General features: G+C 38.1%; 1 long non-coding RNA gene across 5 annotated transcripts in view; it reads left to right on the forward strand.

Moving 5' to 3' along the window:
• Positions 1 to 14,530: 14,530 nt before the first annotated feature.
• LOC136007136 (uncharacterized) overlaps positions 14,531 to 18,933 on the forward strand; it is a 110,259-nt gene continuing 105,856 nt past the window's right edge. For 4 of the 5 annotated variants that reach the window (XR_010609495.1, XR_010609494.1, XR_010609498.1 and 1 more), the window contains exon 1: positions 14,531 to 14,657. This is a non-coding gene — a long non-coding RNA (uncharacterized LOC136007136). Of the gene's footprint in view, positions 14,733 to 18,933 lie in introns of all 5 variants that reach the window. The other variant, XR_010609496.1, reaches the window with a different exon arrangement.

Here is an 18,933-nt window from a genome sequence, read left to right on the forward strand (position 1 = left end):
GCAAGGTCCCAAGAGCTGCTTGGGTTTGTAGGGAGTTTATCAGCTTGGAGCACTAGACCTGAAATGAGTCCAGATTTTCATGCTACACTAATGCTGAGCTATCCAGTTTTCCCAGAACTGGGGTGCTGAGAGTCAGTGCAGACCCACCAGTGTCTTTGCAGGTATCAGTACAGGACCATTAGGGCAAAATCAGGGCAAGAGACGAGGCCGTGAGCCGGCTCTGCATGGACTGTGGGTTTGCTCAGAAAGCCACAGCTCGCTTTCTGTACAGGTTCAGGTACACTAATCTCATTTTTCTTTTTCTTCAGAAAATGGAGATTAGTTCCAAAAGTAACTGGTGGCAGGGAAAAGTGTTCCCAGAGCAAACTGCACATGCTGTAGAACAAAGTCAAGTTGGATTAGCTGGAGCTGCATCTGCAGTAGGTGGTTGTTTCATCTTACCAAGGCTAGTGTGTGTGTATATGATGGGGTTTTTAGATGACATTCAGTATGTTCATGGAGTAAGTCTTCTGACAGGTAGAGGTGAACCTATAGCAAGAGCTTTAAGGTACATGTTCTTAAGCTCTTTAGTTAGTATTCAGGAAAGGAATAAATGATTATGTGTAATTATGCTGTACCATGATCATATTACACAGATGCTAGATAGGCTTCCAGCATTCTGCTGCTTCCTTACAGAGAGCCAGCAGGACTTTATAGGATTTTGCCTTTTTTTTCACTATAGATGCAGTCTACTTATTCTCTACATTCAGGGTCGCCTGAGAAAGCAAATCTAACTTGCCCCTTACTGTTGCAGGTCCTCCATGCCCATTGACAATCCCCTTAATCTCAGATTTTTTCTGTTTTACACCATATTTGTGTATTCCATTGTTCTGCTCTACAAGTGGAGATTGTTGTAGGGTATTGGGAAGTTTTACATCTGTGGTAAATGTGAGCATGAAGAATAGATGATTGTGGATGCAAAAAGAATGCAGTTACTTGTTTTCTGTGTGAGTATCAAAACAAGGTCTCAGCAAGTAATACACACTGGAAGCATACCCCTTTGATCATGAGTTGAAGTCCTTGCTAAATTTTTACATTTGTTTTCTTCTATTCTGTCCGTATTCTCTCAGCTTCACATAGACTAATTTTAGCCATTCAGCTTAGCCAAAGCTATAAAAAGCAATTAGCTGTCCTCTGGATTATTAGGTCAGACATGTTAGAGAAACCATGAGAAATTGCCACTGAGGGTGTTGTAGCACACATCATCTTTGTGTATGCATTGACAGAAGTGGATGTACATGAAAGAACTCTCCCTGTAAGAGCTCTCAGCTGAAAATATTTCCGTTACAGGTGCCTGTAATGGTCTGTTGCTGTGAAGAGAGACATGTGAAGCAACTGCAATTCCATGAATTTTACAGGCTTAAAGTATGGAAAACAACACTAGATTTTATAACCTGTATAGCTGTGGGTCTTCCTTTTTTTTTTTTTGTTTTAATCTTTTTAACCCATTTTCCTTTTTTTCCTTTTCCTAGTCATTTTCCCTTGCTAGTGGGAGGAAATGGTGGAGCAGCTCTGTAAACACTAGCAATGCTTAGTTTCTGGAGTGCCACTGGATTTGATAAAAACCTTGTCAGAAATCCTGCAGTTTAACTCTACAGGATTCAATAGAAGTATGAGGTTGATTACATAAAGGTATTTGAAAGGCTGGAGGGGATGACCAGTGATGTTTGTCCTCTTACGTTAAAGAACAATCAACAGTAGGATGCAGTTGATTTTAAAAAACAAAACCAAAAACCCAACCGAAACAAATGGAAAGATGGTACTGTATAATAACCTTATCATTTCCTTTGTCTGAAAAATACAATTTTGATATATAAACAGCATTATTTATGAATGAGAAGCTGCTGAGATGTATTTATATTAGTGTGAGATTTTAATTTCTCTTGCAGTTTTGTTTACTGGAGGCCATCACAGTTTGTACAAGCGGCTGTGTGTGTGTGATAATGACTAATAGGATGGCTGTTATTGGTATATGTATATTGAATCTCTTAAAGCTATTAGTTTAAATGCTTTAGGTTTATTATTAAAAATGTAAAATTAGATTCTTGCTTAAGTAGATAACAAACATAACCTCAAGAAACTACAGTATTTTATAGCGCATTGGAATCTTATGGATGTTTAAGTAATATGTTTTGCAAACAAGTTGTTTTTTTTTAACCTGATTAGCTTTTAGTTGAAGTCTCTGCTCTGTAATGTTTGGATTGCCAGAGACCACAGGGAATATCTTTCTGTTGCAACTAAAATTGAACAGGGGCATGTTTGTGTTACAACTTTGAAAGCCCCTCTTTGAAAGCATTCAAGAGAGCCCCCTTCAGCAAGGGAAATGCTGTAGGCAAATGTAGTGTGTATTTGATAAAGATGTTTTTTAACAAAGAAAGCTCGGAGACCAAAGTTTGGCAACATCAGAGAAAACTGAAATGACAATTTCTTAGGCAAATGCACCAGCTGAAAATCTATATGATTGATCACAACATGAGCACAATAAATAAGAATCACAAAATATCATCACCCAAAAGCTTTGATATGCTTTGAGGCAAAGGGGTTTTGTGGAGCAGAGTGGATACTTACTCAGATGCCTGTGGTCTCTCTAGCACAAACTCTTTCTGTGCTGCTTTAAATGCATTTGAGATATTATCATTGTACTACAAAGGTGACCAGGTTTAAGTTCAGTAAACCACATTACTCCCCATCTCTAAGAGCTAAACTGAAACAGTTCTCTTTCTGGTCCTTGTTTGAGAGTGCTGGTCCTCAGCATCCCCAGAGCTCTGCATTGCTGTCACAAGGGTTGTTTGCCTTTTGCCTCACTCTAATTTGTAATTCCTCAGGGGTTATGCCGTAATATTTAACTTCTCAAGATTTGGGACTCTGAGTATACTGTTCGGTCTCGGTTTCTTTCCAGAAACTTCATGGTTGTACACCTGGATGCTGTTTGGCGTTCCACTGGGTGTCCCTGGAGGATTTTGAGGGTGGGGAGCTGCAGTGGTGGCCTCTGTGAGAAGAGGCCAGGGGCTGTCCCTTGCTGCACATGGCCCCACCACAGTTCACAACTGAGCTCACCAACCACGGGTGTTCACTTCTGTGAAAAACTATTTATAAAAAAAAGCAGGGGAAAAGAGCGAGAGGGAAGGGGTGGTGGAGAAGAGCCACTGTGTACTAACTGTCATGTCCCTATTCCCTTATTTCCCCTCTGCTGCTTGGGGAGGGAGGGAGGTACCTGGAGGAATGAAGCTGAGCCTGGGAGGGAAGGGAGGAAGGGTGTTGCTTTAATGTCTGCCTGTATTTCTCTTTGCAATACAGTGAATGAATTTTCTGCATATTGGGTCTTTCTTTCTCTGAAGGTAATTGGTAAGCAATATCTCTGCCTTTATCTCCACCCACAATCTTTCTCATCCTATATTTTCCCCCCATCCCACTGAGGAGGAGTGAGCAAACAGCTGGGTGGCATTTGACTGTTTGACAGGGTTAACCCACCAGAAGAATTAAGTTCTAGAGGAAGAGGCAGATAGTGGTCTGCATTCTTACAGCAGGAAGCTTTAGTTGTATATTATTGCACTTGTTGTCCATTAGGAACAATTATTCTATGAAAGCAACAGCAGCAGAAATCTGATTGAATTCTTTAAAAATGACAATATGAAATAGCCTTGTACCGTTTCTAATTTCATTACATGTTATTTTATCTGGAATTTGATTAATCTGTGTTATCTCTTACCTTCCCTCATTCCTGTGGGTAGTTGAGAATTCAGTCCCATGGCTGGGCAGGATGGGGAAGGGCTGCGGGGAACTGGAGACTGGCACTGCTGCAGCATCGCTGGGGCAGGGACTGATGGCCCCAGGGAGCTGAAGTGGGGTTCTGTGTCCTGGCCAGGGTGGGGGGGAGTTCCAGGGGACTGGGCAGGGACATTTGGGGCTAAAAATGCTCTTGGGATCCTGACAAAGCCTAACACTTTGTAGCTATTTGTGACAGAAGACTTACAGTAGTTGAAACAAATACTCCTGTAGTAAAGTTGCACTGACTTCAGTGAGATTATGGCTGGCATTAGCTCCACAAGTACCTGTCTGCATGACTTGGACTTTGATTTTAAGAGGTATTTCTCCTAAGTTTGAGTGTAAAGCAGGATGAGACGTTCGGGATGTCTGCAACATGAAATGGATGGTTGTTTCTTTGGAGGAAGCCTGTAAGAGAATTGCAGCTCTGTCTAATTAAGCAGTTGACAAGTTGAGTCTCATCTTTTCTGAGCAGTCTGCAGCAAAATTTAAAGCCCGTCCTGGAAACAGTAAACAGTTACTTATAAGCCTAATTTTGGCCATGCAAGTTGCTTCATTGAACTAAATAGTATTTCTCCAGTGGTCAGTCACATGTCTGAAGTGTTTCAAATGTTTGCATCTTTGATCTGTAAACATCTAGCATCAGGTTTTTCAAGCTCGTATGTCAAAGCTCAGGGAGTCTAATTTTGATTCACTATCTGTGATATTGAAGGCCTTAATGTCACAGTGCTGAGAAATATGTAGACGCTTCATCAGTTAATTTCAGTAGCCTAAGCCTCCTTTTAAGTACTTGGCTGTTGAGGTTCTACCTTTAATTGCAGAATGTGGAGGTTTTCCAAAAGTATTCTTGTTTCTAGCAGGACTTCCAGAGGCACCAGGACACCAGGTATTTGAAAGGAGGATAGTTTCTGTTGCTAAAATGCATTTAATATCCACCAGGTGCCTCTGTGTTTTCTAAGCTCTGAACTTTTTGAAGTGAGATTAAGCCCACATAACTTCCAGCCTTTTGGAGAGATCTGACTTTGATAAAGACTTTGAAACATTCCCAAAAATATTTGTGGAGGCAGAGGAAGTCGTGCTTCAGCTCTGGGCAAGGGAAGGTGGTTTGCTCATAGCGGGAAGCAGTTATGGTATAGAACAGGGATGAAAAGCACATGAACTTGTCTTTTCAGTCTTTTCAGTTCTTCTTTGCCTTTGAAGAGCATAGATGTATCTGTTAAAATACACCAGGTTTTATCTTCTTCATTTTGAAATCTATGAATTTAAAGTAGCAGCACTTAAACCTTTTTCTCCTAGTTTCAATATTAGAAATACTTGTTTGAAGGACCATGTACTTGTACCTCTTTCTCCTTCATGTTGCTGGGGACAGAATGACAGTGACATTTAACATTTTCCATCTACATGAGGAAACTTCTGCATATTATGGATGATTGTAAGGAGTAAAGTGGAGGTTGAGGCTTGCTGAATTCTAGAACATCACTGTTTGATCTGAGTTTGTAAATCTGATTTGTAGTGACTCTAAAAAAAGCCATTTCTCATTATTCTGTGCTCTCATAGATGACGTAATTTGGTATAGTTGAAGTGTGCTAGTACTATGAGAAGCGTGGAGAAAGCCGTAAGTTTTCTGTCCTGGCAGTGTATGTGAAATATAAATGAACCATTACAATTAGCACAAGTGGTATACATTCAAATCTATGTAAAGGTTTTGTTTTGAATAGGTGCATTCCAAATTGTCACTAAGAACAGAAAAAGCTTTTAACCCATGGCTTCTATTCACCTGTGTTGATTTTTTTTTTTTTTAATTAACAGGTTGTTGCTTAGCAGTTTAGTTCATAGTTCATTGATACAACACTGTCAAATGTTCTGCAGTGCTCTCCACAGTTTAACAAAGCAAAATTGAAGATATTGCTAAAGGCCTGGTATCTGTCTCTTGAGCAACTAGGTGAGAATTACTGCAGAGAAGTATCTCTTCAAAGTACCCATTCTTATTGGTGTGGATATATTTGATGAAGTTATACATTTCTTCACCTTAGTTTTGTTTTTATAAATGTGCGTGTCTTGCTGCTTAGTTCTTCTAAATGTGAGATGTAGGAAATGAAACAGATGTTTGGACAACTACTTACCGAGCTCATAGAAGAAATGTGCAGAGTGGTATTTTCATTGTTATAATGAAACTATAATTGCATCTGCTTGTGAGGTTTGAATTGGGTTCTTAGCAGAAGCATGTTCAACAGGCAAAAAAAGCCACGTAAATGGCATAAAACATCATGTGATGTTCGGATAATGAAAAATGTTTCACTTAACGGTGTTTGCATTATTCAGAGTTATACACATACAAGTGTCTGCTCTAATCCCTTGCCAGTATGTTGTCTTGGTAACCAGCTACCTGCACACCTGCTCGGCTCCTGCAACAGGGAAAATGGATGGTTATTGGCCACAAATATATTGAAATGGAATATAAAAATCTAGCAGAATATTAATATTTAATAAGGCTGTGCCTTCTAACTTTGGTGTTTAGTCTCTAGCAGCAAGTTTTATACCTGAACAAAAGGAGATTTGACATCATTTGCATTACATCTTTCTGCAAAGCAGGAAGAAGTCAAATTCAAATTCATACCCAAAGATCCTGTAACACAAAAGAAGAGCTATGCTAGTGACAGTCTATTGAGTGAATGCTTTGGAGTACCTAATAATTGTGGAGGAATTAATCACTTTTCAAAATGGTTCCTGTTTGTCACTGAACTAAATTGCCAGTTCCATACAGGTACTGACCTGAGAACCAGAAACTGGGGAGGGAAGATAAAATGCTGGTAGGACTGACCCTGAAAATATTTCCTGCTGTGGCTGAGCTTCATTGGCAGATCTTCACCTTGAAATAATTTCTCCTGGTATAAATAAAACCTTATGCTGACTCCCAAGAACTTAACACTGGGATTTCTTTACCACCTCTGAAAACAGGGGATTTTGTAGGGCTTTTGCTCTTTAAATTCCAACTTTATGAATAACTGCCAAAAAAAAAAAAAAAAAGGGATTTTTGGTTGTCTAGTACATTATAACTTAATGTAGAAAAATCTGAAGAAAGCAAAAAGGTGAGTAAAATATCTAAACGAGTGAGAATAGGTATCTAAACAGCCTTTTGGCACAGAGGAACCCAGTGTACAATAGCAGCCAGAAATAAGATGGAGAAGCTGTGAGATTGTGGTATGCATAATGCTGTGTGCAAACTGATTGTACCCTACTCAGAAATGCCTTCCTAATCATGGCCAGAGTGAGCTTGCTCTTAACTGACTGCTGCAGTTGTAAATCTTTGCTGAAAAATGTATGTATATACATGCATATGTATAGTCACAGATGACAAAAAGTTATAATGCTGAAAAGGGCAACTACTTGAAGTTAACCAGGTGCTTATTTAGATCACAGGTTGTCTACTGGCTATGCATGACACTCCAGTATTTCCTAAGTCAAGGATATTCTACATAACAATTCATATGCTATTACAGACAGTTCTGAAGTTACAGAGGAGGCCTATGAAAGATTTTGAATTATGGGACCATATTACTTTAGGAGGATTTCTCCTCGTAGTACAAAAATGGGTTTCATTCATGCCTTTGTGCATTCTTTCCTCTCCAAAATATTAAGCATTAGGTAATGAAAAGTTATGTGGAGTTAGAAGACCAGCTGTTTTTTTAAAAAGGCAGCCTTAACCTGTATTCACCTTAAGGTGCAAGTGGCTTGTTCTAATAACGACCCTAGTGCTCCTTTAAAAATGCCTTTTATGTCACTTGGTTTTGTAGTACAGGGTCTTAAAACCTCTGTTACAAAGACGTGAACGGTGTGATCCAGTGAGGTGGAATTCAGCTTCCAAAAAACAGGCAGGAGATTTATTTTTTAAAGTGTGCCTAAATGTCTTGTGTTCAAAAGCTGGTTTTAGTCTTACTGTTTCTGCTCATATTTCAGTAGCCTTGACAGCGCACTAGGTGCTGCCCATGCAGAGGAAGGCAGTTTCATTGCCCTAATGTATAGATCCCATTGCACAGGACATGTGGCAGAAACAAGTGAATCATTGCAGGAAGAGTTTTAAAGTCAGCTGTATTTACTCCTGTGCTTGCTCAAAAGTTTTTACAGGACCTGCAATCTAAGATGAACTGTGTCTATTTTTAGGCTTGGGGCGGGGGGGGGGGGGGGGGGAGGGGGAGGGATGTAATTTATCTACATACACAAATATAAAAATAAATCCTGTAGATTTTACATGGCCAAAGCTAGCTATTAAAATGGGTCTTGAAGAGTGAATCTAATGTTACTGTATTGGCAGTTCTGAAGACTGGAGGTCATAATAGTTTTATATAAATTCTGATTTTATTTCATTTTGAAATTCTCTGATACCATAGAAGTATACTTGTTCAGGTATATTGCTTTTGGCGTTAGCATGGTAGGCTTGGATGAATGGAAGGACAATTTTGACTGCATTGTACTTTATGGGTTATGTGGTAAAAAGCCCAGAGATTTTGTTAACTTTCAGATTTACACATCAGGATAAAAGTGGTTTTACCTTCACGGGAATGTGAACTTAGTAAGATGAAAACATTTTGAAGTAGAAATTCAAACTCTTGTTCACAAGTATGAGAAAGCATTACTCTTGCTTTTAGATGGGATATTCCACCTAGCCATGTGGGAAGGGTGTGTGCAAGACTGAATCTAATTAGAATTATACCCTTACTCATTCTACTCCCTTCTACTCAGGCATGGCAAAACACCGCTGAAGTGCCCTGGGCCAGTGCCACATTTCCCAGTACAAGATAAAGACTTACTGGAGTGAGGCTACCAAAGGGCCAGGAAGATGATGAAAGGTAGATGAGGAGAGGGAGTGTTCAGTCTAGAGAAGGGAAGCTTAAGATGATCTTACCAGTGTGAGTAGGCACCTGCTGGTGGGGGAGTAAAGAAGATAGAGCCAGGCTCTTCTCAGTGGTGTCCAGTGACAGCATGAGAGGAAAGGGGCATGAGAGGCAATGGGCACTAACTGACTACGGGAAATTCTGTTTGAATGCATAAAAATGTATTCTTTAAGGGTGATTGAACACTGAACTCAGAGAGTTTGTGGCATCTACAGTCTTGGAGATATTGAAAACCTGACTTAAGACAGCCCTGAGCAACCTGCTGTGGTTGACCCTGCTTTGAGCAGGGGGTCCTCCAACATCAACGATTCTGTTAAATTAGAGAAAGAAATTGGTAACTGTTTGTATCAGTCATGTTTAGTCCCTTATACTGTCGAAGCATAAGCAGTTTATCTCTCACATTAATGACCTGATGATGGTCACTGCTAATTTAACACTGGCATCCAAAAGTTGTGTTTAAAGACAAGCATGTACATTAAACAAATGCCTGTTTCCAAAATGTGTTTGAATGATGTGCTTAAACTCCAAGGTCTGTTGATTCCTAAAAGCTGAATGTATACTTGCTTCATTGCTGTGAAAGGGCTCAGGAAATCAGACTCTCCAGCATGCCGAAACCCTTCAGATGTGCATCCAGAGCATGCAGAAAGCAAGGCAGCATTGCATGTGGCGCTTTGGGCACAAGTGTGTGTCCAACTCCCTCAGCTTTGGGAAATTCTAGTTAATATTATCATTAGAAATGGACATTATAAATTCCCCTCCAATGGCACTCTCTCTGTCTGCTGGATGAAATAGGCAGGCAGGGTTTTGGAGACAGCCAGCCCCAGATAGGTCTGAAGGTCTTTTTTTCCCATGATGCACTATTTCTGCCTGTATTTATAATTAAAATGTGAAAGCTTTTAAGAATGTGTGTCGATTATAAACTGTAGATGTCAAGAGTCAGATCAGAAGGTAAACAGCAAAAAAAAGTCAGTGTTTAAGGGCTGTATTTTCAGAACCAGCCTCTCTGCATATGCTTCATCTAAAGCCTGTAATCATCAGCAGCTGTGAGGGAGAAGGGATGCGAACATTATTATTTTAGTGCACAAACCTAGTTCTGAATAAATCCTTTCTTGCAGATGTATTTCTGGGCACCAACAGAAAACCTCATTGTGAAGTGTTAGCGGCATTTTGTTGTTGACAGTGCACCGTGGAAAGGAGCAATTTGCTTGCGTAAGGGTAGAATAAAGTTCCTTCAAGTTGAAAAAACAAACAAACAAAAAAAAAAAAAAACCCAAACCACAAAACAAAACCTAAGCCATAACAAAACTCGTAAGTATATGTCTAGAATGCTGCTTAAGTAATTTTGCGCTGGAAGTTAGGTGTGCAGCTTCAAGAGGAACATGTGTTTTCACTACAGTGCTCTTTGAAGTGCCAGTGTAAAGGTAGAAGTGATTAAGAGCGCCAGGTAGGTAGTTTTGGCAAATCAAGATTAATTTGCTTCCCATATCTCATTGCATTGCTGAGTGTGGCTTCCTCTACAGTTTTGCTCAGATTTTAGCACACATTGTGGTTATTTGAAGATTTTGCTGGATCCATTTCTGGACTTCTGAGCATATAACTGCTAGTGTACTTCAGATACACTTTGGTCCAGAAGAGAAATGTCTGAAGTGATGCATAATGGGGACAAGTGTGTGGGCATTACCTCTGCTTCTCCTTCAATCTTTGGTCTGTGGTTGTTTTATGCAATAATACTTCTGTTAATCAGAACTTGAAAGATTAAATTTGATGGCTGTGCATGGAAAATTGAGATACGGGAAGGGGAGGAACAGTCTGTGTGCAGTGATTCTGGTCAGCGGTTGCAGACAGGAATGCAGCTGCAGAGGTCGGATTCCACAGAGCTGCCTCCATACCTATTTTCCATTGGAGTAATTGATGTGAAGGAAGCGAGATTAGCTTTTAACTTTTGTATGATGCCAGCAGCATATTTAAGCACATGTTTATATTTTCATCCTGTTACCAAGTCATTGGAGAGATAGGTGGTAATCACCAAATTAAAGCAGTTTTTCAGTGGGGGCTGCTCATCAGCTGATTCCTGCGCTGGGGCTGGGTGCTGCAGCAACATGTCCATTAGCTGTGCAGCTGTACTCTGTTCCTTTCTGAGTGAATGCTTCTCTGGTTTTGGGATCTGCCACCCCAAATCCAGACAAGTAGAGGTGTGGCTAGTTGGAATGTTATTAACCTTGTAGTCTAACAGATTGTATATGCATCATGCATGCTGGCCTTATTCCTTCTGTATTTCCAGTGACTTATATTTGACATTGCTGCCTGAAGGGCGTTTATTTTCTTTAAGGTCAAATGCTTTAGTAAAAGTTTAGTTTTCAAAGATAAGATGATCATGAGTGAAAATAGCTCTGCAGCAATTTTACCACTGATTATACTGATAAGCCTCTATCTTTTCTTTAATCATCACTGTCCATTTGGAAAGTGGTTGGTATAAAACACTGGTCATATGAGGGAAACAAAAATGTCATTTTTGAATGAAATTTAAATGTTTCTAAATGGTTATAGTTTGTAGAAGCTCTGCATTTTACAGTACAAGAATATACTCAATTATAAATGTAGTATTTTTATGGGATATGCAGTATTTAGTAGCAGACCTTGAGAAAGCATGAAACAAAAAAACTCACTTTCAGATTAGCATATAGTTAAAATCTAATTAAGGCAGTACCCATTATACAGGCTTATAATTTACAATTTAAAACATTGCCTTGTAAATCAACTAAATATGCATTAAAACAAACAAAAAAATCTTAGCAATTCTTGACCTTTTAAAATCAGAGTAATCAATCCAGGCTTGTTTTCTGCTTTAATGCATCCTGGCACCTCAAGTTTGAATGCCAAATGGTGTTTGTTTCTCTCATGTGGGTCTGACTACATTTGTTGTAGAAGTTAAGCAGGATGACAGCTTGCTTTGTCTGAAGGGTAGAGCTCTTGACTGTTTTGTTTTTACTTTCCTCCATAATAAGTTGTTAATAGAAATTCACTGGCCTACAGGGCAGAATTAATTTGTCACAAATATTGGGTTGATGCAACAGGAATGGAATGCAGTAGAACAATACAGAGGGTTTTTTTGGATGTCAGCTCTTTTTGACTTGGTGATGTAAAGCATTTTCTAATAAAGAAGTTCTTAACACAATGGAACTTGCCTTTACGTAATCATGCTATGTTTGAAAAAGTATGTTCATGTTGTATATTTCAAGAAAGAAAAATTGGGGATTATTTTGTCTCTATATTGCGTAGTTAAATATTTCAGTGCTATTGAAAATATTTTTCTTGTATGAATCAGTGTTTCATAAGAGATGCTATTAATCAAATAATATTCTGAGAGGAAATATCTTTACTTACTTGTGGATTTTGTTATTCTTGTTTCCTAGTGATTTTCTTTTCCAGGTTAAATTACCCAGATTTCACTCTTATGGTGCTTTTTCCTCAACTGGAATAGTCTAATACTGTCATTTTCAAAAGCAGAAGATGCTCATAACAGGGATAATTTTTGAAAAAAAAAGAGAAAATATGTAAATACCATAATGCAGAAATGGCAAAGGAAGACTAGGAGGGCTGGTAGTTCCTGAAGAAAGTTTATGCAGGTCTTACACCCAAGAAGTAAATTGTTTCAAACTCGCTCTCCTGATTCAGCTAGGTAGTCTTTTACATCTTACAGTGTTTGTTGTTTTTTGGTTTTAATTGCCTAAGTGAAGAAACCCTCATTATTTTCTGTGTTGCTAAATTAATGTAAACTGTCAGAGCTGCAATGTTGATATGCTATTTTTTAAATTAATATTCCATTTAAGAATTTGCCATTTGCTAAAGATGAAGTCCTTATTTTTATAATGCTGATGAGGGAGGCATTTTTAAATCTGGCTGTTAAAAAAAAACAACCAACCAGTGTATTTTGTTGTTGTTTGGAGAGTTGTCATTTTTCATCTCCTGCTTCTGTGACTTAAATACTTAAGATCTTTAAGAAGCTTTTTATATACCTTAGAAGAAAGGTTTTATATGTGTTGTGCAGTTAGAAAGCAAGTCTGGTCTAAAATAACTGTCTCTGTTCTTAGTGCTCAGATTGTCTCACATAAGAAGTTACATCTTAAGAGGTTGTCAGGAAGGTGGCAGCATGTTTTCTGCCATCTTCATTTCAAGCTATATTCATTGACGGGGAGTAGGAATGCAGTTGTAGTTTCTAGGACTATGTGTGAGGCAGAAATGGAATGTTATGTAAAACGAGGCACAAGTTTCTTGGATGAAGGCATGGACTGCCTATTGTAAAATTAAGCTCAAATTTACTGCTTGTAGTTAGCATTTGCCAGACTTCCCAGTTCTGGTGGGAAGTCCTCAGAACTGTTACTGAGCCATCTGAAGCTGATCCAGTGGTAGAGAAAGTTTGTTGCAAGAGAGTTGTGTTGCTTGTAAAAGAAAGAAGCAAGCTTTGTCTTTCAAATGTAAATTTCAATTTGTGTAAAGCAGAAAACCCTCTTTTCAGGGGGAAGAATTGCAAAGAAAAAATGGTACTTTCTTCATGATACTAAAGATGTCCCTGCTAATGGTATGGAGATTGGGACTAGACGTCCCTTCCCGCCCAAACCATTCTAAGATGTATGTAAGTGTGGACAAGGTACATACCAGGCTTCAGCTTGAACAGAAAATCATCACAATGCCCTTGTGAATGTTTGCAGTTGACATAGTCTTACACCTTTTGGGATCTCAGCATAAGGTGAGAACAAAAGGATAAATGAACAGTAAATTTTACTTCAGAATGGCATAAATCAAAAAACAAATTATGTAGCTTGAAACTAGCTTGCACATATGTAAAATTCCACTACACTATATACTTCAATTGGAAAAGAAAATGTTTAATTTCAAGTATCTCAGAGTGAGATGTTCAGAAGATACTTCTAGCACCAGAGTAACCTTTACAAGTTTTGATAGCACTTGAAATATTCCCCTAATTATGCTTTTATTTGTTGCTTATTATAATTTGTGTTCTTGATGCTAATTCCGTAAGACAGAACCAGAAGATGGCATGCCTTCCCACTGCTTGATATAAATCTCCTCTGATACAAAATGAGTCAAGCTGCAGTGAACTTAAATGCTAATGCTGACGATATCAGGCAACCTGCTGTTTAGTATCAGAAAGTTTTAACTTTGGCTTACTCCCACATTTTCCTTGTTCCAGTATAAGTTAAATTGGCATCTTGCCATGGCTAATGACAAAAAACTGTTCCTACTTGCAAACAAAGAAGTTGTATAATCAAAAAAAGTAATTAATAACAGGCTTTGCACAAAGTCAGTGCATGTGATGTGGTGCAGGTTTCAGTCAGCTAATGAATAATCCCGGTCCTCCTTAGAGGAAGAAAAACTAAAAAAGTAGAAATAATCAAATAGTTTTGGCTGTATGGATATGACCTTCTCTCTTTAGGAGAAAAAGTATTTCTCAGTTTCTTAACCTGTATAATGTCAGACTTTTTACTGATCGATAAGGTATCACAGCTTCCTTCCTTTCTCCACTCTATGAACTTTCATGTAATGAACTGAAGTAAATCATAATCTGTCTTTCATTTAAGCCTTTCAGAGGCTTAAATGGTCTAGGCTGTTCTCCCGTTTCCATCTAATCAGCAGAGAAAAATTTTGATGTATTTACCTGTCTGGTAGAACTATGATCCTGCTGCATGATTCTGTTTCTTAAACTTTGCAGGATTTAGATGATTGGCTAAGTGTGGGAGGATACATGAGACGCTTCTTAGCTGGGGCAGGTGTAGCTCATGCACAGTGAGATGCCTTGAGTCCTTTGCCACCTGTGGAACAAGGGCTTGTAATCTGGATCTGTCTCCACAGTAAATAAAAGAAAATGTCAGGGGCTGTTTTTGGGGGGTATTTAGGTTTCTCAAGGGAGAAGGTGAAGAAGAGCTAAGTAAACAAGAATTTCTGGTTTGTATCCAGTGGGGTATTTTGCATTTTTTGATTTGAAGCTGTGATTTTTTCTTGTTCAATTACACAAAGCAGGTATAGTCCAAACTTTGAAAAAATTGTTTGTGTGCATGCCCTTGATCTGTATTACTTGGTTCCCTTTATCATCAGGATACTAGCTTTATAGCAAGGTTGAAGTCAACTGTATCTTTAAGTCTTTTATCCCTGCTTTCTGGCAACCTAGTTTTTCAGCCAGTTATCACAAAGTCCTGTCATTTAGAACCTATGGATTTATATGGAGTTGTGTGTTGGGTCCATCACATGATGATTGTGTGCTCAAAGCTAATCCTCAATTCTAACCCTGAGCAGGACAGAGAAGGTCCGTCTCTTCCAAGAAGGAGATTCTTTAAATACATCGAGAATTCTGTAGTGTGCTTCTTGGCTCATTTGAATGAGCTAACTATAGTCCTGGGCTAAACTGGCTGGAAGGTTTATTTATTTATATTTCTGTTCTTCATCTGATGGGGTACTAATTTTAAAATGATATCCTTGGTTTACCTTGGGAGATAGACAAATTTAAAGTTTTGAAATGATAATGTAAGTATAGTGAAAGTCTCTCAGTCTGTTCCTTCTTTTCTACTTTTCTTGGATTTTACATTAGTGAGTTGTATTGACTGCCAATTTTTTTCTATTATTTTGATTAAAATTCAGATTATAGCTCTCTGAACGTGGTTCTACATTATGTGTAGTTGTAATTTTAGCTAAGGCTGTCTGACATGGTAGTTGGCTCCTAGCTAAAGTCTAAGCTTGGGAAAAGAAGCTTGACTACTTGGTTCTGATTTTAATAGCTGTTATTCTGAAGTATAATATGGAAAGGGTAAGCAAAAGACAATTTCTTGGTCAGAGTCCCAGTAAGACACCCTGTTTTGTGATTGACAGTTTCTTGCAAAGAGAAATGAAATGTATTTGCATGTTTTTTCATGTTCTGTATATTAGTGTATTGCTGTAATTTTTTTGTAAACAAAGATGAGTTTTATTGTTGAAATCTTAAATGTTTAAGTGTGTTACGCGTATAGACAGTGTCTTGGGATGTTGGCATCATAGTTTAAACAAATTACAATAGTTATTGTGGTTTAATAAATCAATTTGACCAAATTGGTTGGTTGGTTTGGACTCTGTGGACCTGCTGTAATCATGTGGGATAATGCAGTTCAGTTTCATGTTCTGCTGTTGCAAGTATTGGAAACACTTTGAAGAAACTGTGCTGAGAATGCAATGAAGAGCACAAAAATATAATATAAAGAAAAAGATCTATAGAGTTTTCGAAATGCAGATGAAAGGGTTTTGCTAATCTGTCTGCACAGTAGATTGGATGGCTGGAAAGGAGCTGTTGTCTGCTTTTGTTTCTTTGATGTAATCTGCAAAGTAGATAGGAAGATGCAGCAAACGTTCTGTTTTGTTAATAAATAATATTTCTGGCAAAGTTCAGTATTAGTTGTAAATGTGATAAAGCTATTTTAGAATAGTTTTCCTTATGTTGGAATTGATGGATATATGATGCATGTGAATATTCAAATTGTGACATTTTTCTTATATTTTTAACCTTTCTTTGGTCATTGGATCCTTGATCTGAATATACATATTTATTTTTGAGATGTTTGTAAAGAACACCTCCAGAGATTGTTAACATTTGTCAGCTCTTGGAATGACAGCTCCAGTCACTATAGAAGACAAGTAATTTTCCCCTTGAAGAAAAGGTATGCTAATCTCCACCTACAGGAACATGTTTAGAGAAACATAATGCGCTAAAAAATGTACCAATTACTTGGCTTAAAATTGCTTCCCTTCTGCAAGGTAGACACTCATAAAATTTTTTGGGTTTCTTTATTTTCTTTTTATCACTAGTTCCATAACGTAACTCCCTCTTTTGCAAAGTCAAGCTTCATATTTCTACAAATATGAATGTTGTGTTAACTGTTGGAGTGGCATTGTACTGCGGCATGGCATTTCAGTCCAGGTTATGACCCTTGCCCAGGCTTTGTAACTAGAAAACAAATAAGCTCAGCTTTATTAAGAGAATGAGTAAGTAGTGAGACAGCATGGCACATCTAATGCTCCCATGTATCTAACTCACACAGCTGTGAGAGTAGTTCTTGCACTGTTGCCCATGATGGATAGCTTTTCTTGGTGGAAAGATGGCTTTTGGATCTAGTTTCTTAACTGGCTTTCAGATGCCCATTGCTGGTTTCTACCTGAAAGTAATGTAGGCATAGTAAGTGGAAAGAGCATGTATGCATGTATATCTCAATTTAATTATTTGCATATACTAAATATACTAAACCAAAACAGTGAGCAAAATGGCAGTTATATTAATGAAGTTGCTTAATTGTGTATAATGAAAATTTTAATTTACTGCACCAAACTGAAACCATCATTGACCTAATAAAGATTATATCCTTTTGCTTGTATTGTTTCCTTTTTAAATCATCAGGAGTATATTAAAGCAAACTGCTTAATTATTGCAAAATTAGTTTATTCGAGATGTAGAAGGAAAATGAAAACATAGTAATATAAAAATCGACTCTATTTAATAAGCAGTTAGACAAAACTATCTTTTTTAAGATGTTTTGTGCCACGGGCTTATAACATTAGCAAATGAGTCATATCAAGTCGTTTTACTTGAGAAGATTTCTAACATTTCAGCTGGAAGCTGTTTGCAGTGTCTTCTGAAAATAAAGAACTCTATGGGTTTCATTCCCAGGCTCATGGGCCTCTTAAGGGGCAGAAACATGTAGTAAATAGTCTTTAAGGGCAAGGGGGAGTAAAGGAGAGAAAAGGCTTAATTACAGTTCATTCTAAAGACCTGCTCTGTGATTAACAGGCGATTAACCTATGCCAACAAGTAGTTTCTTCCATGGGCAATTTTCACTCTGGGGCTAAATGTAAACAGGATAGTTGGAGTTGTGTCTGTCCACTTTCTGCTGTGCACTACCTCCAGCCCACCACTTTGTTTTCCTGATGCTCAGACCCACCTGCAAAACATGTTCCTCCTTCCCCAGCTGCTGTCACTTCTGTAGCCTTGTCTCTTCATCTCTTTGTGAGACCCAGCTTTGTTAGCAGTGTAGCTGTTAGTTGTTGTTGCCGTCTATGAGGGAATCAAGAAAAGGAACTGCAAAGGTGGAAGGAGATGAGAAAAGTTTCGGCTGAAGTTCCTGCAACTCTGCACAGGACTCAACAGGCGTACTTGAGGCAATTAGGAAAAAGTCATGCTAGCATAAAGGCTGGAACATCTGTTTAATGGTTTAGAAGAAGTTTAACGTTTGACTTCACTAATGGCACTGAAATTTTTTATCGTTAATGTTCACTAAAGAATGACTCACTCTCTGATGTCTAATGACTTTTTGAGAAGGACTCTTCCAGCTGGAGCTCTGCAACTGTTGCATTTGAAGTCTTAATGCCCTGGAGAATTCCAGCTGGACAGAACTTATTTTGGGGCGTTTTGTTATGCATATCTTTGGCATCTGACTAATCCAGTTTACTACTACTTCTTATTGGCCCTGGTTATTGTCTGTATTGGTACTGTATGCTAGTGCATAACTCCCATCATATGAACTGAAACTTCTCAAATGCTAAAGAAAAGTAAAACTTGAAGTTCTCTGGTACTTGGCTTATACATGGGGAAATATGCAGTGGAAGTAAAGACTTTGTGTAAGGAGTATTGCTGTGTTAGCTGTATTAACTGTAAGCCCTGCAATGCAATTAACTGTTTAACAGTTTCACTATTTTTTCCAGAAACGATTATTTTCCCCCTCCCTTTGTGATTTTTGTCATCTCTCTGTTACTTTTAAGGTAAGGTAGCTGTATCTTTGGAAAAGTAATAAAAGCTTATTTCCTTTGTAACTTGGTTTGTATACTCGTGGCTGTCACATTAATCTGTTGTTAGTATTAGATTTTAATAAAAGGCTACATAGCAAGAAGAAAGAGGCTTGCTGATAGTATAGAAAATCCTGTATAATATAGCTTTTTTGTTTTAATATTTATGGTTTTGGTATATTGTGAAGGATATTGGGCTTTGCCAAACATCTTTTATAAACAAACAAAGCCCCAAATACAGGTAATTATGTGGAGGCAATGTTAAGGCAATGACAAAAGAAAAAAACTGGAAAGGTAGAAATCTGCCAAAAGCTTATGTTTTACCTGGCTTTGGGATTCAGGAAAAGGAAGAGAGTGAAGTAACAATGAGTTAAGTTCCTTATTGGCAACTGCATTTTCTATCTTAAGTTCTGATAAAATTTTG

This window comes from Lathamus discolor, chromosome 1, assembly GCF_037157495.1.
Source record: "Lathamus discolor isolate bLatDis1 chromosome 1, bLatDis1.hap1, whole genome shotgun sequence".
Lineage (NCBI taxonomy): Eukaryota > Metazoa > Chordata > Aves > Psittaciformes > Psittacidae > Lathamus > Lathamus discolor.